Raw genomic sequence first — 14,820 nt, 5'->3', positions numbered from 1 at the left:
GCGCATGCTCGCGCTGGGGCCGAGGCCGACGCAGGCGCACTGAGTCCCATGGCGCCGCCGCCCGCGTTTTCTGAGCTCGTGTCCGCAAGCTGATCCGGAGTGCCAAGAGCTGACTTTAGCTCACCTCTGCAGATTTGTAAAGTACGTTCTGGTGGTGTTTCCGACTTATAGGTGGGGACTCTTCAGGCTCGGAGGGATTAGCCAGCCCCCGGCTGCTAATGGCGGGTGTGGGACTCACTCGCGTTCGGGGTCTGACACCCCGCCCGGCAACCGGCAGGGCAGGGTCTGAGCACTCCTGGGTAACCCCATTTCACCTCCTCGCCGAACCTGATCTGAGCCACCTTCACGCCTTGCCTGGGCTCGTCTCCTCACTGCTTCTCCTCATTCTGTCCTTTCTGGGGTGGGGGGTAACTGGAAGGGCAGACTGAGAGCGGGAAATGTATCCCTTTATCTTGTTCCTAAACCTTAATACAATGATGAGAAAGTAGAAGCTGTGTTTTGGGGGAAATGCATACTTGAGGAAAAATTAACCTTGCCGACTATGTTTTTTCAGAAACGCAGACTTCCTGGTGCCAGAGGGATCTCATAGTGGCAATCAAGCTTGCCAAGAGTAAAGGGAATTTACAAGGCCTAAGACATCAAGAAGTCACGAAACTTGTAATTACAAAAGTTATGACCGCTCAGAGGGGGAGCAGGTGGGGATTCGCTCTATCCAACAAATTGGGCCCTATCTACAGGGAAGTCAAGGATCCCCCGAAGCTACCCACTGGGAATGCATAGGAGATAAGGGGAAGTGCACTCTCCATTAGCTCTAAGGAGTGTCGTTCAGAAAGGTGCAGGAGCATTAGAATCCTTGTCACTCCCTTCTCTAGGGGCTATGATAATGTGGGCGAACATTAGTGGGTCTCTGGGTCACAGGATCTCCAAGACATCCACAGGTGGTGGATAGGGAAGTCACAGCAGTCACATCTACCTGATTGCAACATCTCCAAGGAAAAGGATTTAAGCCAGGGCTCAAGGGGGCTACGGGGCCCCCACTCATCTAGAGTGTAGGTCTGCTCCCTGTCTGTGGGGAGTGAACTTATCTTAAATAGATCTTTTCTTCTCTCACCTCTTTGCGTGTTGCAATTCTTTGTATTACTCGGATCTCTGGGTTGCCAGCGCGCACCCCAGCACGCCAGCTCCAGTGGTCTGCGCCCCTCCATCCACTCTAACAGTAACCTTAGGCTGAACCCCCTAGGCTGAACTTCGTGCATAAAATACACTCCTACCCCTGGCTGAGGACTTTCCCTGGTGGCCACACATCACAAGCTTGCAACAGCATGTTTATCTGTCTCCCTGGGTTAGGGTTACTACTCCTTCACCCCACTGCCTGCAAAACATCAAAGTCATTCTCGCTCCAGGGCTTTTATATTCCTTGTTTCCTCTTCCAGTCATATCTCTTCTGCAGGTATCTCTCTCACTTCATTCAGGCCTCTGCTCAAGTGTCACTGCCTCAAAGCTGCCTTCCCTGAACCTTATCTAAAACAACCCAACCGTCAGTTTCTATTCCTTATCCTACTTTAGTTTACTTCATTGCACTTAATCTCTCGACGTTATATGTTTATTATCTCTTACCTCCTTCCTTAGTGTGTAGGTTTCATGAGCAGAGCCACCTTGCCCATCTTGTTCACTGCTATGTACATAACAGAGCACATTGTAGATTTTAAAAAATACCTGATGAATGAATAACCTCATTAAATAAATGTCAAGAGTAAGGGAAAGACTGAGAGGCCGGAGGCTGGATGGAAGTTACCCAGTGTATGGCAGGGCTTGGGATGGAGAAGAGGAAAACCAGAGAACAGCCCCAGGAAATAGATATTACAAGGTCTGTACCAAAGATATCAGAAGAAATGAATCGAACAAACAAACAAAAAAAGAAAATATCACAGCCAGTGTGGTGACGTGCACCTGTGGCTCCAGCTACTTGGAAGGCTGAGGTGGAAGGATCGCCTGAGCCCATCAGGTTGAGGTTGCAGTGGCCGTGAGCATGCCTGTACTCTGGCCTGTGTGACAAAGTGGACTCCAACTTAAAATAAAAAATTAATAAATAGTAACAGATGAGTTTTTTTTTTTTTTTAAAGGAAATATAAGATTGCAAGGTCTGTGGGCAAATGTATTTTTATGCAAGGGTATTTCATCAGACTTGGTAAAAATTCTGTAAATGAAGGCCTTTCCCTCTTGTGAAGTGTCATGGACCTTTTCTGCATAGGCAACAGTGCATTCTTCCAACTCAAACTTCATTTACATCTAATTTCAGCCTGTCTTTGACAAGCAGCATCCTCACTTTTCTTTTTTTTTTTTTGAGTTGGAGTCTCACTCTGTCGCCCAGACTGGAGTGCAGTGGCCGCTCCCGGCCACCGCAGCCTCGACCTGCTGGGCTCCGGTGATCCTTCCGCCTCAGCCTTCCAAGTAGCTGGAACTATAAGCGCATGCTACCACACCCGGCTGATTTTTGATTTGTTGTAGAGATGAGGTCTTGTCAAGTTGACCAGGTGGGTCTCGAACCCACTGGCTCAGGCAGTCCACTCACCTCGGCCTTCCAAAGTGCTGGGATTACAGGCTGAGCCACTGAGCCCGGCCACATCCTCATTTTCAAAACCAGAGCCTGTTGGCACTGCTGTCCTGTCATCAGTGAGCTACAAGGGAGTGTTTTGGTTAGTCTTGATCCTCATATAATGTTCTGATTTTCTGTCACCCAGACAGAGAGTTTTCATTGGCCTGCCAGGTATGGCAGAGCTTGGGCTGAATTTTAAGGAGAAGCCAGATGGTCAAGTCATGGACTAACCTTAACATACTCCTTGGCTGAGAATGAGACTTGGACGGGTGCTTGAAAGATGGATAAGATTTTAAAAGTCAATGTGGGCCGGGCTTGGTGGCTCAGCCTATAATCCCAGCACTTTGGGGGGCCGAGGCAAGTGGATTGTCTGAGCCCACGGGTTCAAGATCCACCCAGGCAACTTGATGGGACCTCGTCTCTACAATAAATCAAAAATTAGCTGGGCGTGGTAGCATGCGCCTGTAATTCCAGCTACCTGAAAGGCTAAGGCGGAGGATCGCCGGAACTCAGCAGGTCGAGGCCGGGAGTGTGCCACTGCACTCCAGTCAGGGCGACAAGTGAGACTCCAACTCAAAAAGACAAGTCAATGTGACTTTAGGCAAGGTGCTTCATCTCAGCTGAGTCTGTTTTCCTCATCTGTAAAGTGGGTATTAATAGTACGTACTATAGGCACTTATGGGATCATTCTGAAGAGTAGATAAGAATATGTGGAACATGCTAGGACAGTCCCTGGAGCACTTAAGTGTCAAGCAGTTCCTAACTAAAAGTGACTGCTACCGCTGATAGGTGGGCCTGCCACCCTGCCAATACCGTAAGCCCATAAAGACAGACAAGCTCAATAATAGAGTTTATACTTAGGCAGACAGGAAAAAGCAGGATCAGTAAGGCATCAGCTCCACAGGACTCATGTCCTAGAGGACATGAAAACGCAGGGTCCAAATGACAGACGATGTGAAGAAGCCAATTCCATTCTACCGCCATGCTGTTTTACAGCCTGCAGCTATACACTCAGTGGGCCAAGTTGGAAAGGCCCTTTTCTCACAGAATTCAGGCAGGCAAATGAGAAATGGCCTCGTGCTAGTCTCCTCTGCGAGAAATGGCCCTGAGACAGCTCCTCCCAAGGCGGCCCATCCTGCCTTTTTTCAGGAACGATCACAGGGCATTCTGCTAAGACTTGGACCAGTCTGCGGTTGAGCCTTGCCACATGGCCTGCGTGAAAATGTGCAGGATCACCAGGGTGCTATTAGTGGAACTGTTTCTTTGCCATAAGCACTCAAATGTTAGCCATTAATAATACTATTATTATTATTCCTGGATAAGTAAAAGTCAGCATAAGCAAAGACATGGAGAAAAAGAACAGGGTGTGTGGGAGTTGGCTTGGAGCCGAAGAGGAAGGAGGGTGGTCTGGGTAGAGTAGATGCAGGTTACTGAAGCTAGCCTCATGACACTGGGTTTTTGTTTTTTTTTGAGTTGGAGTCTCACTCTGTCGCCCAGACTGGAGTGCAGTGGCCGCTCCCGGCCACCGCAGCCTCTGCCCACTGGGCTCCGGCGATCCTTCCGCCTCAGCCTTCTGAGTAGCTGGAACTACAGGCACATGCTACCACACCTGGCTCATTTTTTATTTATTGTAGAGATGAGGTCTCGCCAAGTTGCCCAGGCGGGTCTCGAACCTGTGGGCTCAGGCAATCTACTCACCTCATCCTCCCAAAGGCGCAGGATTACAGGCTGAGCCACTGAGCCCGGCTGACACTGAGCTTTTGTGTCATTAGCAGTAGGGCTCCTTGACTAGAGAAAATTGGGATGAACTTAATTAAGTCTATGGCCATATACCACACTGAATGTGTCTGATCACTGAAGTTAAGCAGGATGAGGCCTAGTTAGTACTTGGATGGGAGACCACCTGGGACTACCAAGTGTTGCTGGCTTTAACAAATAAGCCTGGTGTGGTGGCTCATGCCTGTAATCCTGGCACTTCAGGAGGCAGAGGCGAGAGGATTGTCTGAGCCCAAGGGTTCGAGACCAGCCTGAACAACTTGGCAAGACCTCGTCTCTACAGTAAATAAATAAATTAACTGGGTGTGGTAGTGCACACCCATGGTTCCAGCTACTTGGAAGGCTGAGGCAGAAGGATCGCCTGGGCCCAGTGGGTTGAGACTGCAGTGGCCATGAGCGTGCCTCTGCACTCCAGCCTGGGCAACAGTGAGACTCTGACACAACAAGCAAACAAATAAGTAGCTGGTCATGGTGGCATAATCCCAGCTACTCAGGTGGCTGAGAGAGGACAATGAATCAATCGCTTGAGCCCAGGAATGCAAGGCTGAAGTGAGCTATGATTGGGCCACTGCAGTCCAGCCTGGGTGACACTGACAGATCAAGATGCTGTCTCTAATAATTAATTAATTTTTTAAAAAAGACTAATTTGCTGGGCATGCTGACTCATGTCTGTAATCTCAGCACTTTGGGAGCCAGAGGCAAGAGGATTGCCTGAGCCCAGGGGTTCAAGACCAGCCTGGGCAACTTGGTAAGCCCTCATCTCTACAATAAATTAAAAAATTAGCTGAGCATGGTCGTGCACACTTGTAGTTCCAGCTATTTGAAGGTTGAGGTGGAAGGATCACCTGAGCCCAACAAGTTGAGGCTGTGGTAGCTATAAGTGTGCCACTGCACTCCAACCTAAGTGACAGAGTGAGAATTATACTCAAAAAAAAAAAGATGAACTCAAGGTTGAAGGGAGACAATTTGGCCAGGATGTCTTGGCAGAAAAATTTAGGAAAATAAGTGTCCAGTATAAATGTAATGTGAGACACATGAAATTTAAAGTTTTATCATTTCAACATGTGATCAATATAAAATCATTAATGAAATACTTTGCGGCCAGACTCGGTGGCTCAGTCTGTAATCCCAGTACTTTGGGAGGCTGAGGTGAGTGGATTGCCTGAGCCCGCGGGTTCGAGACCCGCCTGGGCAACTTGGCGAGACCTCATTTCCACAATAAATCAAAAATTAGCCGGGTGTGGTAGCGCACGCCTGTATTTCCAGCTACTCGGAAGGCTGAGGCGGAAGGATCACCAGAGCCCAGCAGTCGAGGCTGCGGTGGCCGGGAGCGGCCACTGCACTCCAGTCTGGGTGACAGAGTGAGACTCCCACTCAAAAAAAAAAAAGAAAAATGCTTTGCATTCTTTCTTTCATACTCAGTCTTTGGAATCCAGTGTGTGTTTTATAGTTTCAGCACATCACATTCTGGATGCTAACTTTTAGTGGCCCAATCAGCCTCGACCTGCTGCGCTCAGGCAATCCTTCTGCCTTAGCCTTCCAAGTAGGTGGAACCACAGGCTTGTACCACCACACCTGGTTGATTTTTAAATTTATTGTAGAGACGAGGTCTCGCCATGTTGTTCAGGCTGGTGTCGAACCCCTGAGCTCAGGCAGTCCTCTCACCTTGACCTCCTAAAGTGCTGGGATTACAGGTGTGAGCTACTGCGCCCAGCCAGATGCTAACTTTTCAGTGGCTAAAGTAAAATGTAGTCCTACCAAAACAAAGTTGTTTCATAGCAAAATAGGTCAACATCTTCCCAAGGTGGAGCTTTGGATTCAGACCAAGTTCAGATTCTACTTAAGGGCCAAATGGCCTGGCTCCAACTTCATCTTCACTAGTTTCCTTGTACAAAGCTTCTCTGTGCGTCATCTTTAAGTGAGGTTAGTAATAGCATCTCAGAGTTAATATCTGTAGGATGTCCAGAGCAGTGCCTGGCATGTAGAGACTATGCTTGGGGAAAAAAAGTTTCCTAAACAGTTTCCTCATCTGTAAAGGAAGGATAATCATTCCTAGTCCCCAGGATTCAATTAAAACCATATCAGCCCTTGTGGTCAGCACCTGATAAATACTAATCCCCTTCTTTTCTGTAGTAGTCCATTACCCTAATCAATCATTTGAAGACCATTTTGATGGTTCTCACTTCTGGACAGTGAGTCAGCTAAGACTAGAGCCCCATTCCTGGATTTGATGGCAGACACAACCACTTGACAAAAGTGATGGCTCATAATTCATTCAAAGTAAGTATTTGCAGACTGGGCACAGTGGCTCACGCCTATAATCCCAGCACTTTAGGAGGCCGAGGTGAAAGGATTGCGGGAGCCCACGGGTTTGAGACCAGCCTGGGAAACTTGGTGAGACCTCATCTCTACAATAAATAAAAAAATTAGCTGGGTATGGTGGCATGTGCCTGTAGTTCCAGCTACTCAGAATGCTGCAGCAGAAGGATCCCCTTAGCCCAGCAGCAGGTCAAGGCTGCAGTGACTGTGAGTGTGCCACTGCACTTCAGCCTGTGAGAGTGAGACTCCGACTCAAAAAACAAAACAAAGTATTTGCTTTAGAGTGAAGGCCAGGATATAAATAATAATGGAAGCTAGCCTTAGTGCTCATTTGCATATGCCCAGTACTGGACTGCATGGCTCTGAGGCATACAGTCTCTTTTGCTTCCTGTATCCATAAACCGCTAGGGATCCTAATTGCCATAGAGCTGGCTTATACTGGTTTGTGCAAGCTGAATATTAAATGTTTAAGTGTTTTGTGTTCTGACTGTTAAATATAACCACTATTAAAAATTAAATTGTATAAATTTACATTAAATGTATTAAAAACAAAGACTCAAGCCGGGCTCGGTGGCTCAACCTGTAATCCCAGCACTTTGGGAGGCTGAGGTGAGTGGATTGCCTGAGCCCGCGGGTTCGAGACCTGCATGGACAACTTGATGAGACCTCATCTCTACAATAAATCAAAAATTAGCCGGGCGTGGTAGCATGCGCCTGTAGTTCCAGCTACTTGGAAGGCTGAGGCAGAAGGATCGCCAGAGCCCAGCAAGTCGTGGCTGTGGTGGCCGGGAGCGGCTACTGCACTCCAGTCTGGATGACAGAGTGAGACTCTAACTCAAAAAAAAGAAAAACAAAGACTCAGAATTCATCACATCATAATTGTTTTACTACATTTTATTGTTATTTATGCTCTTGAGGTTACTTACATCTATAGAACCTGTGTGATAGAAATACTATATAATGGTGTGCTGGTATGTAGTGATAGAAATACTATATAATGGTGTGCTGGTATGTAGTGATAGAAATACTATATAATGGTGTGCTGGTATGTAGTGATAGAAATACTATATAATGGTGTGCTGGTATGTATCACTTCCCAACTTCTTTTTCAATAATGTCATGTTGGTAGCTTTATTTATTTATAATTAAGAAAAATTATTTTAGAGACAGGGTCTCACTGTGTCACCCAAGCTAGAGTGCAGTGGCATGATCATAGCTCACTGTGGCCTCAAACTCCTCAAGCAATCCTTCCATCCCAGCCTCCTGAGTAGCTGGGACTGTAGGCATGCAACACCATACCTGGTAATTTTTTATTTTTTTGTGGAAATGGGGATCTCAGTATGTTGCCCAGGTTGGTCTTGACCTCTTGGCCTCAAGGGAACTTCCTACCTCAGCCTCCCAAAGTGCTGGGATTAGATGTGAGCCACCACACCCAACCCATGTTGGTAGGTTGAAACCATTCCTTTTAGGAGTATTTATACCATAAAAATTGGCAGACACTACACATTTGGACTTGATTTGTTTTGTTTTTGTGTTTTGAGTCAGAGTCTCACTGTCGCCCAGGTTGGAGTGCAATGGCACACTCAAAGTCACTGCAGCTTCAACCTGCTGGGCTCAGGTGATCCTTCTGCCAAGAAGCTGAAACCACAGGCACCCACCACCATGCCTGGCTAATTTTTTTTTTTTTTAATTGTAGAGACAAGGTCTTGCCAAGTTGCCCAGGCTGGTCTTGAACTCCTGGGCTCAGGCAATCCTCTTGCCTCTGCCTTCCTCAGTGCTGGGATTACAGGTATGAGCCACTGCACCTGGCCAGGACTTGATTTGCTGTTCATTGTCTAGGCTTAAGGAAATAGACAAAGTGTTAGTAATGCAGATTGAATTTAAAGTGTGTTGTGTCTGTAACCATTATATTGTGCATAGTATGAAAAGATGAGGAAATAATCTTCCAGTATTTGAAAACTGTTACCTGTCTGAGCGAAGAAATCTCTTAGCCATTGACAACGATGAAGTCCTGACATATGTGTTCTTTGTTTCACTCTGCTCTTATTCCTCAAAATAAAGGAAAATATCAACCAACATTCACGGAGAACTACATTCACTCATTAGCTGCAACCATAGGTTGCCTGTGAATATGAGATGTAGGCTAAAATCAAAGCAATGTAAGAATTCAAAGTCTACATGGAATTTATAATAAAGAGCATTATGTATCATCATCATCATTATTATTATTTTGAGTCGGAGTCTTGCTGTTGCGCAGGCTGGAGTACAGTGGCACGCTCACAGCCACTGCAGCCTCGACCTGCTGGGCTCAGGCAATCCTTCCACCTCAGCCTCCCAAGTTGCTGGGACTACAGGCACGTGCCACGATGCCTGGCTAATTTTTTTATTTATTGTGGAAACGAGGTCTCGCCAAGTTGCCCAGGTTGGTCTCGAACCCCTGGGCTCAGGCATTCCTCTCACTTCCACCTCCCAAAGTGCTGGGATTATAGGTGTGAGCCACTGTGCCCAGCCTATATATTGTGACTAATTGTAAATAATATACTATACATCTGTGCAGCAAAGGATTAACACAACAGGCCCGTTCAAACCCTGCACATTTCAAAGAAAAGATTGGCTCTTAACCTGCTCAAAGGAGAGAACTTTCAAGCCCTTGGAATACTCTGCCTGATAAAAAGTGTATTTGTATATCTGGGGCCTAGCAGCATCACAAGTTTATGCTAGCAGTGGATTGGTGGGCGCTCTGGCTATGCTGTATCAGTTTGACCCCTGAGTGGGGGAGCTGGAGACTGAGTAGGTAAGGTTAGTCACACAGGTGCTCTATGCCTACATGACTGATCTGCAATAAAAACCCTCGGTACCAGGGCTCAGGTGAGCTTCCTCCGTTGGCGATACTTTGCATGTGTGGTTACACATTGTTGCTGGGAGAATTAAGCATTATTTATATGACTCCACTATGAAATGGCAACTGGAAACGGGTGCCTAGTCTCCTGGATGTTGCCCTATGCACTTTTTCTTTTGCTGATTTGAATCTGAATCCTTGCACTGTAATAAATAAGCATCATAATAGCTTTTCTGAGTCTGAGTGCTTCCAGCAAATCACTGAACTTGAGGTTGGTTTGGGGGATCCCCAACACATTTTTTATATCATTAGAATTTACAATGGATGTGTGTATATGCATATATTATTTTTTTGAAGAACCAATTACTAAACATCATGCACTATGCTGTACTCTAAAAGCTTGGCTGTTGCTGGTGAATTTTAAGCCTTTAGTTAGAAGGTTTAAAAAGCGATGCTAACAATATGCAATGTGTAGACCTTATTTGGATGTGATTCAAATCAACAAACCATAAAAATATTTTTTGTTTTTTGCTGGATGGACACCATTGATAGGAGATAAAGAGATGTTTTTGAGATAACCAGGAAAATTTGAACACAGATTGTTAGGCGATATTTAAGAATTATTAACTTTGTTGCTGTGATAAAAAGTCTTCGTATGTATGGATGAAATATACTATCTAGGATTTTCTTTAAAGTACTCAAAACATGAAGAAAAGATAAAACAATTGGGTTTATCTCACTATTCTCTCTACTTCTATGAATGTTTGAAAATAAAGTTTATTATTATTATAATTATTTTGAGTTGGAGTCCGACTCTGTCACCCAGGCTGGGATGCAGTGGCACACTCACAGCCACCCCAGCGTCAACTTGCTGGGCTCCGGTGATCCTTCTGCCTCAGCCTTCCAAGTAGCTGGAACTACAGGCATGCTACCACGCCAGGCTAATTACTGTAGAGACGAGGTCTGGCCAAGTTGCCCGGGCTGGTGTCAAATCCACGGGCTCAGGCAATCCACTTGCCTCGGCCTCCCAAAGTACTGGAATTACAGGCTGAGCCACCAAGCCCGGCCTAAAATTTATTTTTAAGTGATGCTTGTTCAGCTTTGCTCGTCCTCTATAATTACACACACACAAACATATGATGATATGAATGTTTGGCATGCAGATATACAACTGAAACTCCAAACCACTGTTAAGCCAGAAGTTCATAGGTTATGCCTGTGATCACACATATTCTTAAATGTACTCGTCTTTTAAACACACGATTTAAAAGGCCTCGGCCTCCCAAAATGATAGGATTACAGGTGTGAGCTGCTGCGCCTAGTCCTATTTTGTTTTTTTGGTTTTTTTTTTGAGTTGGAGTCTCACTCTGTCGCCCAGACTGGAATGCAGTGGCCGCTCCCGGCCACTGCAGCCTCGACCTGCTGGGCTCTGGCGATCCTTCTGCCTCAGCCTTCCAAGTAGCTAGAACTACAGGTGCGCGCTACCACGCCCGGCTAATTTTTGATTTATTGTAGAGATGAGGTCTCGCCAAGTTGCCCAGGCGGGTCTCGAGCCCGCGGGCTCAGGCAATCCACTCACCTCAGCCTCCCAAAGTGCTGGGATTACAGGCTGAGCCACCGAGCCCGGCTCCTAGCCCTATTTTAAAACAATACATTACCCCATCATGTGGGTATCTCATAGAAAGCATATTCAATTCCCTATTTTGGACACAGATATTTTTCAATTTTCTCAGATTTCTCAAAAATCTGAGAAAGCTGATTGAAAAAATAAAAACAGGATTTGTTCAGCTTAGCAATAAGATAATGTTTCTTCAACAATAACAATCTACAAAACTACTGAGTTTCAAAGAGATGTCTTGGGAAATTTGTAGCATACAAATTTTCTAAATTTTCCATAGTTCTAATCACTGCTAGTATATTCTGCCATTTCCACGTAACATTAATTCCATTGGTAGAATTAGACCTATTTTTGTTTATTTATTTATTTTATTCAGAGTTTCACTCTGTCACCCAGGCTGGAGTACAGTGGCATACTCATGGCCACCGCAGCCTTGACCTGCTGGGCTCAGGGGATCCTTCCACCTCAGTCTTCCAAGTAGCCAAGTAGCTGGAACCAGAAGTGTACGCTAGCATGCCCAACTAATTTTTAAAAAATTTATTGTAGAGATGAGGTCTCACCAAGTTGCCCAGGCTGGTCTTGAATCCCAGGGCTCAGGCAGTCTTCTCGCTTCGGCCTCCCAAAATGATAGGATTACAGGTGTGAGCCACTGCGCCTAGCCCTATTTTAAAACAATACATTACTCCATCATGTGGGTATCTCATAGAAAGCATATTCAATTCCCTATTTTGGACACAGATTTTTTCAATTTTGTTATTAAAAATATATTTTTAAAAAATACAGTAGCCGGCCAGGCTTGGTGGCTCAGCCTGCAATCCCAACACTTTGGGAGGCTGAGGCGAGTGGATTACCTGAGCCCGCGGGTTTCAGACCAGCCCGGGCAGCTTGGTGAGACCTCATCTCCACAATAAATCAAAAATGAGTCGGACATGGTAGCTCATGCCTGTAGTTCTGGCTACTTGGAAGGCTGAGGTGGAAGGATGCTGGGGTGGCTGGCGGTGAGTGCCACTGCACTTCAGCCTGGGTGACAGAATGAGACTCCAACTCAAAAAAAAAAAAAAATACAGTAGCTCCCTTTTATTCATGGCTTCAGTTACACCCGTCTGAAAAATAGGTGAGTACAGTACAATATTTTGAGAGAACAAATATAACTTCTATTGTAGTAATATTTTTATAATTGCTCTATTTTATTAATTGTTGTTACTGTACCTAATGTATAAACTAAACTTCATCATAGGTATGTATAGAGAAAAACAGCATATATAGGGGCCAGTACTATCTGGTTTTAGGCATCCACTGGGGGTCTTGGAAGGTATCTTCTGTGGTTAAGGGGGTATTGTTGTCAATCTGTTAAAAAGTTCTATTAAGAAAACAAAAAAACCCTTCTTTCCAAAATGAGCTATCCAGATCAAAGAATAACTCTTGAAAAGGAAATGACTCCTTGTGACATTTTTTTAGTTGGAGTCTCACTCTGTCACCCAGGCTGGAGTGCAGTGCAGTGGCACACTCTCGGCCACTCCAGCATCGACCTGTTGCGCTCTAGCGATCCTCTTGCCTCAGTAGCTGGAACTACAGGTTCGCACTACCACACCTGGCTAATTTTTTGCTTTATTGTAGAGATGAGGTCTCACCAAGTTGGGCAGGCTGGTCTCGAACCCGTGGGCTCAGGCAATCCACTGGGCTCAGGCAATCCACTTGCCTCAGCCTCCCAAAGTGCTGGGATTACAGGCTGAACCACGGAGCCCGGCCATGACTTTTTTAAGTGACCGAAATATTTCAGATGCAGAGAAGATGCCCGACACCTAAGGACCCACTGTGAAGATTTAGCAAGGGCTAACATCCTTGCACCATCATGAGTTTTTAAAACAAGGTCCTTGATATCCTCCTTTGCTTGTTGATTTCACTTCACAAATGACATAAAGTATCCTTCATAGGCTTTTTTGACATTTCATCACATCTTCCTATTAACTGTGAGCTTTACTCTTTTTCCCAATTGATTATTCATGCCTTCCTCTACTTCTCTCTTTAGGACTTAATTCTGATTCGAGTAAATCCTTATGACCTGGGTAATATTAATATCCTTGCATTTAATGTCTGCTGCTATTGTCTATGTTGGATTGGGGAGAAGGCAGTATTAGCCAGGTGATCGTATGGGAATTTGGATAGTTATTATTTTAAGCATTCTTTAAAGTTCTCAGACCTTGAAGTAAACAAATCACTTTTATAGTTTCAGAGCATACCAGTTTCCTTATTACAGGCCCATTTATTGTCACAGAAACCTTATTAAACGAGTAAATAGGGTCTGTATTTTCATTCTGTTTTAGTAACACAGTCAAGTGTAGTGTGGTATGTGCCTAACAACTCACCCTTGAAGGACAGAGATCTGGAGTATATTTTAGAATTGTAAAAAAGCATCTTTGACGTTTAAAAGGAATAGTACCAAGTTACGCTAGAACTTGCTTTTAAATTGCAGGGATAAAAGAGGGCATAGTTTCAAAACTGGAGGAGAAACACAACACCTACACGAGATTTCACGCTACAAAGCTAACCCAGCCAGATAGGGGTAGGGGCCTTGGTCAGGACTAGGCAGAGCTCTGGTTCCTTGGAAATTCCACACCAGACCACTAGAGGGCGGGGGCACACAGAAAAAAACCCACATGGAGCCCTAACCCGAACAAGCATCAGTCACCATGGCGATGACAGGTGGTTTTGGAAGGTATGTAGGAGTTCATTTTTTTCCTTATTTTTATTTTTGAGACAGCGTCTTCCTCTGTGACCCAGGCTGGAATGCAATGGCATGATCACAGTTCACCACAGCCTTGGCCTCCTGGGCTCGGGTTGTCCTCCCACCTCAGCCTCCTCTCCTGAGTAGCTGGGACTACAGGTGCACACTGCCACACCCAGCTAATTTTTTGTAGAGGCAGGGATCTCACTATGTTACCAAGGCTGGTGTCGAATCCCTGAGCTCTAGCAATCCTCCCACCTTGCCTCCGAGAGTGATGGAATTATAGGCTGAGCCTAGGAGTAGATTTCTATTCCTTTCCTAACAAGGGTTCTGAACCTTCTGACAAAACTGACCAATGCCATCAAATGGGCCAGAAGGACTCCTGCCAGAACCAGTTCCCAGTCAGCTTTTGAAGCAGCTGTCCCAAGCCACGCCCAGAGAACAGGAGGAGAATGGAGGTTGCTGGGGTGATTACTTAATGTGTACCAAGCTCTGCAATCTGAACTTTTCCAACAGTGGCTCATTGAAACCTCACGGAAATGCTGCAGTAGGAGTTCATCTACATAAGTTGGGGTGGGGGGTGGGAGGAGGCCCGTGTGAAATCCAGGAATGCAACTGTGGGAGCCAAGACTCTTACCACAAGTCTGAGCGCAAGGCGTGTGCTTTTCTTACTTAGGGTTCCCACAAATCATCATGATCTCTATTAAAACTATTAATACTTCTCTACCTACTCCTCTCATACCAGAGTATGAGGAAGCAGGAAACTTTCTTCAAAGTTTCTCTGTGACAGGACTAGACAGGAATGGACTGGCATCTGTAAAGAGCCAATGGCCAAGCAGCTTTTCTTAGAGCTATCAGTTACTGGGCAAATTTGTGAACTTTATTTCTCTTCATGCTTACATAGAACAAAATTCACACAAATGAAAGAAACACCTCAGTAAAAAGCA

Source organism: Carlito syrichta, unplaced genomic scaffold (assembly GCF_000164805.1).
Source record: "Carlito syrichta isolate Samal-C Ts95f unplaced genomic scaffold, Tarsius_syrichta-2.0.1 Scaffold113490, whole genome shotgun sequence".
In the NCBI taxonomy this organism is placed as follows: domain Eukaryota; kingdom Metazoa; phylum Chordata; class Mammalia; order Primates; family Tarsiidae; genus Carlito; species Carlito syrichta.
The sequence above is the reverse complement of the archived record's forward strand: the minus strand, read 5'-3'. Positions refer to the sequence as shown.